This window comes from Rhyacophila brunnea, unplaced genomic scaffold (genome assembly GCF_057557595.1).
Source record: "Rhyacophila brunnea isolate RB1 unplaced genomic scaffold, BYU_Rbru_1.0 scaffold_15, whole genome shotgun sequence".
NCBI lineage: Eukaryota > Metazoa > Arthropoda > Insecta > Trichoptera > Rhyacophilidae > Rhyacophila > Rhyacophila brunnea.
In genome coordinates, this window is record NW_028232806.1 from 19,456,119 (window position 1) to 19,464,267 (window position 8,149).

The following is an 8,149-nucleotide window of genomic DNA, read 5'->3' on the forward strand; positions in this document are numbered from 1 at the left end:
CCAGGTTAAAGCTGATACCCTACAGTTTTGGATATCCAATATTGTATGTCATATTCCATATTATTAAAACGAGTATATTTTAATATATTTTGTAATGTGTGTCTGATTCAGAATAAAGAACCAATGGGTTAAGCCAGAATTTTTTTAAATCTTATTGAGTAAGCGAATTACTTTAAAAATAATAAGATTTTGCGAAACACCAAAATTGATAAATTGAAAAACTTGACTTAACAATTTTCTCCTCATTATAACCTGCTAAAAAAAATGTGACACCTGCGCATCTATTCTATACACACTGCTGCTATTGGCGGATATCGGCCGCTATCGAGGGTAGTTTATCATATTTATGTATTGAAGTAATATACTTGTTACAATAAAGTAGCTGTCTAAACTGTCAAAACTATTGTAACTGCTCTAAAAATTAACACAGTCAAGAAAGGTTCCGTTAAAACATACCCGTTTTGACAGTTCAGACGGTTAACTTATTGTAATAATTAACCGCCTCAATACATATATATGATAAACTAAATAATGCGCTGAAATATTAATTACTTGCAAGACAATGGTTGGAAAGTTTATTTTTCGTAAAAAAAGTCTGATTATTTTACATTCAATATAAATGGCAGCTCATTTTATTGCATTCCGTTTCGGAGCAAAATAGTGATTTAAAAAACACAATACATTATTAAAATAAGTACATGGATAAGTGATATTTATATACCTAAAAACCTAAGTATTATAAATAAAAGTAATAGTATTTTTTTCTGTAAATTCTAATTTTCAACAAAATATATCGTAATAGCAAAACATCCATCTCTCAGTCCGTTTACCAACACTTCAAGTTTTAGTGTTTGTGGAATTGGCAAGTTATGTTTTTAATGTGTATTTAATAAGGCTCTTCGATATAAAAAAAATCATTGTCTCTTTCACGATAGTCTAACAGCTAGCGAAACGAACAATGCTCAATATCTTCAGCTATACAGGTGGTAGAATGCGAAGATCGCTGGAGAGACGTGACTAGGATATTATTTTAAAGTGATCACGATTTTCAACGGTGGAGGATACAAAAATGCTAAAGATTATTACCTAATATATGCGGTCAATACCGAATTGTAGAACATATAAAAAAAAGATTTTATATAAGTAAACCATTTGATGCACTGTGTTTACCGCTGAAACACACACTTGTGTATAGGTATTAAGTCTACGTGGCCCATGGAATTAATTCTGCTTACCTAATTTGGCTTCCGATTTTTAATCTTGAAAGGTCACCCTACAAAGGATATCATTTTTATGCAAGGAGGGTGCTTTCAAATATAAACGGAATGAAAATAAATTCATACAAACTTTTAAGGAGGGTAGCAATTTATACAAATCGTTTGAATTGTTTTTATCATCAATATTATAAGATTAATAACGCTTTCGTATTTTTCTACGGATATTATTTACCTTGATGGGTAGTATTACCTGTAAAATTTAATATTTACATAACATTAAACATTTATGGGACAATTATCACCCTGGACAAAGCCGGATATTAATCCCTGGTCAATATCTCCTTCAACAATATCTCGCCGTATAAAAGCTCCCCCCCCTCGGAAATAAACAGAAAGTATAATCTCTTTAAATACAATTTACTTGATAAGAACAAACAGTGGATGTAAAAAATATTTGACAAAATATTTTTGATTTAACAAAATATGGATGCAAAGTTAAACTTATACTGAAACCTATACACATTGATAAAAGGAGAAAAAAATAAATCCATTTAAAATATTAGTCTATTGTGATTATTTTTTCAAATTATTGTAGGTTTCAATTATTTGTTCTTTTAAGGAAAATTTTATTTAAAAAGTTTCGTTATTATACGGGGGTTTTCAATCTTGGGGTTATTGGCGGGGGAGGTTCATGTCCAGGGAGGTTTTCATACAGGAAATATTTATCTAGAAAGTAGTTTATTTAATAAGACATTTATAATAAATTTACCGATATGTAATGGCAATAAATTGAACAATCAACGGTATTCAGCTTGAGGTGGTAAACAATTCCGTCTTACCTAGATTCCCACCCCCACCCGTCATGTATGTACAGCCGTGGATATGCACGACCGCCTTCCATGACGCTATAAACGTCTCTGAATGAAGTGATTTTAAGTGCTCATTCCGTCCCGAGACAGAGCCACACGCTTGCAACCATGCAACGTGGTAGACAATCCAATCTCAGGATCGCGGACAATTTTCAATACATATAAATCCTGGAAATAGTAAATATTATCAGGAAACCTTCTGGATTGATTTTTTTATCAATCAAAATCAATTAGTATGCGTACAAAATTATGTTAGCAAAGTGTATGTACCTACACATGTCACAGGGGGAATCGCAGGATGCTCACGGATAATAATTAACCATTTTTGTTGTCATAACATGCAATCATGTTAAAGTGCCCACCACCACCCGTCATATATGCACAACCGTGGATATGCACGGCCGCTTTCTATGACGCTTTAAACGTGTCTGAAAGAAGTGATTTTAAGTGCTCATTCCGTCCCGAGACGGAGCCGCACGGGACTGATGCTGCAACCATGCACCGTAGTGCTTAAAGAAGAAAGTTAAGAAAGAAAATTTTTGTTTTTTGGACTGGCTCTGCTGTCCGCTGACGTTAAGCGCTTTGTGTACCCGCATACTGAGTGTCACGAATTGAAATGGATGAGTCTACAGAAGAGTCGGGACTATCCCGCTCCCCATACGACGCTGCAAATTTCTCAAATGCCGCAAAGTTGGCCTCGGTTGCTGTAAGAACATCAGAAAAATAATAAATTCGTTCATTTTAATTAGCTAGACGCCAATAACGTTCTGGGAAGCGAACGGCTTATAACCGCCAGTGCCATGGACGTGCAGGCAGGCACTTGTTTCTACGCCGAATTTTATGAATGTTATCTTTTCTTAAATAAATAAAAAAACTTTTCTACTTTCACATTATTTTCTATATTACAATATTATTTGCTCCATTAAACCCATGTATTTCCAAGATTGAACGTACACAATATTAACATTAAATGTCTTAAATAGTATAAATACTAAAATTTTTTGACCGATTTTATCAACGCTATTTATAAGAAAAAATATTAACTATCGAAAAAACGCCAATCCCGGTATCGTCAAATTATAATCCCGAAATACCGGGGTCAAAATTTTTGCTTGGGATTGGATTTCCTACACCGTAGTGCTTAAAGAAGGAAGTTAAAAAGGAAAAAAAAATGGACTGGCTCTGCTGTCCGCGGACGTTAAGCACCATTACCATATTGACAATATCCTCAGTAGTCATTATGGTTAGTAGAATTACTCTGATGGTGGCTGATCTCCGTTATGAGATGTCACGATGAGATAATTTCATGTCATGTCCAGTACCTATTGAAAGCGTAAAGATAATAAAATGTAATACCTATATGGTATCCAGGTGAAGTTAATACTATAGGTTAGTAATAAGACAATGCTATTTATGAAGTAGTTATTTTTACTGTAGAATGCGAATGTAGTAAATATAGTATGTCGGTATAATGTTGACAGTTACAATATTTTTGTACAGCACAAAAGAATCGGAATGCAAGGCCTCTGTATATTTGCTGCATTTTATAGAAGTGGTATTTTTTTAATTGCATTCCAGTTACCCTTGTTTGCGCTGTAGTCGAAATGGTGTTCACTCTAAATTTAGCTCAGAAACGTGTCCCATCTTGCCCGCCGTTACCCTTATAAGCCTGTTCATTAAAGTCGTTTGTTCTATGAAATTGCTACGCGAGGAAAAATATTTACAGCGAAAAATTATGGTTCATTGTTGCATGGAAAAACATAGTTTTTAACGACATAGACGTGTTCATATTATATACCAACTCAATGTCCTCAATTTTGACGACTAAAAGACCTAATAAAAATATTTTGTAACATAATAATGCGCTCATTCTCAAGGGGCAAGAAATGACTTGGTTCATGAAGAGAGTGATAGAAATTACTCTGATTAATTCTAAATTATATAATAATTTTCATTATGTTGTGCATGAACTTTGAATAATCATAATCTTATACAATCATATATTTTAAAAATTCTGTATGTGATGGTTTATATTCTGTTCCTGTTATTTTATTATGAAAAAAAAATCAAATTACATTTTGTTTATCATTTTACTTGATATGCATAATATATTAAAGAGATTTTATCTTATTTCATATTAATTTATACTAGGTATGTGCATGACAGGTTATTTCAAAATTTATCAAAATAGTCCAATTTTAGACTGTGATATTTCAAAAATACTACTAAAAATATATTTTCTGTATGATTTTTCAATAAGTATAAGCATAATTTCATACAAAAATACAAATCCTGAAAATCGGTTTTGTACATAGATTTTTGGATTTTGGAGAGGATTTAATTATTTGAATCCAATTATCTCAGAATGCCTTTTTTGACTTGTCATAGTCTAAAACTTGGGGTGCGATAAACTATACAATACAGACTGAGGGTATTAGTTATCGATAAACGTAGTTATTAATATTCCTTGATCGGTGAGGTGCCTAGGTAAAGGGCCACTTTTGAGCAGACTTAAAATGCCGCCACTTCCATTTTTAGTTAAAATTATTTAAAATTTCGTTTGATACCTACTTACTTATTATTGACTTTCTTAAACAGACAAATACACTAAAAATCTTTAAATTATTTACATACAAACCATCTACTGAAAATTGAACTCAAACAGTGATTGTTTTAGGTGGGTGGAGGTTTGTGATACTGACAGGTTTGGAGGCACCCCTGTGAAAAATTGCCTGTGTGATAAACCGATATTAAAGTATCTAGTGCAGTGGGTATTACAATGCAATAATATTTAAGTTGTTGGGTTTTTTACGCTTTGATTATTTTTTAATCTGAGATGTGGCAGCATCGACTGTTTCATGAAAAACCGCCAATGTTCCCAAAAGTTGTGATATTTGTATTCGTTCTTACATTCACCGTCCTTTATAATGTACCGCCTCTATGCTGCGCATGGCCGACCTACCCCTGCGGGATGTCACTGTCCTTTATAAATAATAGATTACAGTTTCATACTATTATCAAAATAAATTTGTCTAGAAGTCAGTTTTGACCAGTACTAAATTATGTGAAGTATCACGTCGATTTGATTACATTAAAACAGTGTAATTTTTGTCCTTCCACGGAAATAGATCCCGTAACCTATCGTCTACAAGGCCAAAGATCTAGCATTGTCTATATTAAAATGACATTTAATTAACTACTAGTGATAGCCCGCGACTTTGTCTGTGTGAAATACAGGAAGTGATAAAAAGTAGTCAGAAATATTACTCCTTTGAGTTAAATTTTTCAATTAAATTAGTAAGAAAATGATGAGATCCTCTCTTTCTACACTTCATCTCACCACTTTACCGAATCTATCTGACGACTTTACCTGCTAATGAATGATTGCAAGTGCGTTAGGTATTTACGTGTTAGTGTATTTTAACTACAGGATATATATTATTTAAATATATTAAACTCTATAAATTGGTACCAAAATAGTAATCTTGTAGTTTTTTAGTTATAATAAAACCAACATAAAGACAGATATACCAAATAATAATAAAATAACTATTTTGTGTTAATGTATAATGGAAAGAATCAAAGTGCTGATTAAAACGTAAATTATACAGACACTAAAATTGTATTATTAGTGAGTATAAGTACATAGATAAGTGGAAAAAATCAACCTCATTATAAATACAGCAAAATTGCAATGATTTAACTTTGGATGGGATATTTTGGACATATAATAATTAATCGATTTTATTTATTTTGTGTAGGTATATAATTCAACCACGCCTTTTCAGTAATTCAATACAACGACCTCATATTCAATTATATTAAAATGTTTTAGTACAAAATGAAAAATGATTAAGGCTTCGTTAGTTTTGTAACCTATCACAGTATCATTAGTTATTTATTATAAAAAATATAGCCTGGTAAATCATCCCACGGTGGAACAGTGTCAGACTTTTTTCAGTGTTTGAGTAAAAAAAAAACAATTAATTGAGAAAATTACTCGTAAAAAGTATGTTAATTTAACCTCCAGTTTATTTAGATTATAAGTTATTTTCATTTATATGACATAAGTAGGTTAGGCAGTACTCGAAAGACTGCTTATTTCAGCGGAACATAAACACGCTGGTCTGTGGGGGCTCCGGGTTAGATTCTCGATGAAGTCACAATATTATTTATACGATTTTCTCAAAGCCTGCGTGTTTGTGATTGATTCATTTTTATTATTAATTATATTGCTGTATCACGACACTATTGTCATTGGTATATTGTAGTGTTACAAATAATATAGATCAATTAATCAATATAATTTTATACGAAAAATTGTTCCCACTCGCTTTCTAGTGAGTATATGCTCTGGTTTAAACATTTTCGTCTAGACCGCATGTCTGAGAATCGTGACTAAGATGATTTGGTTGTCTGACAGCAAGTTCAATTAGCAGGATTCAATTACCAAATTGACTCCTGACCACTACACCAGTTACTCTTTGGCAGGCTATGGTAGATTTGCTGCCAAGCTCTATGGGATTGGACTTGTTACCCGGCCAACATGTCCATATGGCGAATAACTACAGGATGCAAACAACGTCCTCTGGAAATGTCAGAGAATAACTCCAAGAGGGAAGAGATGGTTAAGTCGGTTCAACCAGCTGTTAAGCCCATCGGACCTCCCGACCTGGTCGCCACAAAGACCAATTATATTGCATTTAAAAGTCTTATTGCGGATGTGAAGATCTCTTTACATAGTTTTGTTTGTAGGTATTGTTTTAGCTTTGTATTTTGTATCTTATATATATCATTAAATTAATTTATTTCTGTTAAGCCTCTGTGCCTTTCTCTCCAGTGACACTTTTTATTAAATTTCGTCTTTCACTAAACTGAGTCAAAGCGTATCTGAGAGCGTGGTTATCTAAATCTTGGGTATCTGCTCCTGAGACGTTCTCAAGCGTAAACAACTGCTGATGCTTCACATCCAAACTTAGGGCTTCGTGATACGCTAGATTATTACCAAGTGTGGTGTGGGGCGGGTTGATTTGGAAGGGTCTATGTTTGTGTTGTCTGACAGCCTTCTCCACGGTTTATATTATTCACCTTTCTTGGCAGTCAGAGGCACGCAAGGCCTTGTAAGTGTGAAACATCTGGCACTCTTATTTTGGTCTATACATGTAGAAGTAGCTCATTCTCCTCGCCTTTCCGACCATCGATCTGACTTAATATCACGACGTCTTCCACGTTGTCATCTTTCTGCGTGAGATATGACCAAAATATTGAAGATTTCGAAGAATACTTATATAAAGCCATCTATGGTGGAGTCGCACTGTATTATCTTGTCAAAAACGGCCCGCAACAGTCTCAATATGTAAATGTTTGTTACAATTAGTAAATGTAGTTTGTACACAAAATAAATCAAAGTGGAGATTTTGAAGATAACTCCGCTTATTTGACTGCCAAATCCCAGTTCTGGTTTGTTTTTGGAGTCGCCCTAAACTGTAGGTATCAGTAAGTATCAGGAAAAATATATACATAGGTAAATAAACATTTCTTGAACGATACTACCTAAACTATGAATTAATAGTACAGCTTTAAGAATTTAGGTACGTGCTAGTTAATAAGTTTAGTGTAGGTGAATACACTATGGAAACTAAACGCTTACTTTATAGATAAGTACCAACTATATTAAATGCTAAGTTTTAGACAGGCGTGTTCTCTTGGAATAGAGTGAATTCAATTATAATAAAATGCTGCCAACGTTGTTTGTTGATTTTCCGCAAAAGGCTGTGTTTTTGCCGCTCTTTTAACAATGCTACCAACCTACCGAAGCGAAAGTTCAACCTTACCTCTATAGACAACAGTTTTTGTATTTTATTAACTCTTTAGCGCCAGACTACAAGATAAATATAAATATATTTAAGTTATAGGTACGAACAAAACGTTTACTTTGTACTTTATTGCAAAATTAAATAGGGGAAAAATTTTGACAATAGTTTATTATTATTGAAGTAATTAAAAAATTTTATGTATGTACGACAAATGTTGAAAAAAAATTATGAATTAAATACAAATAGT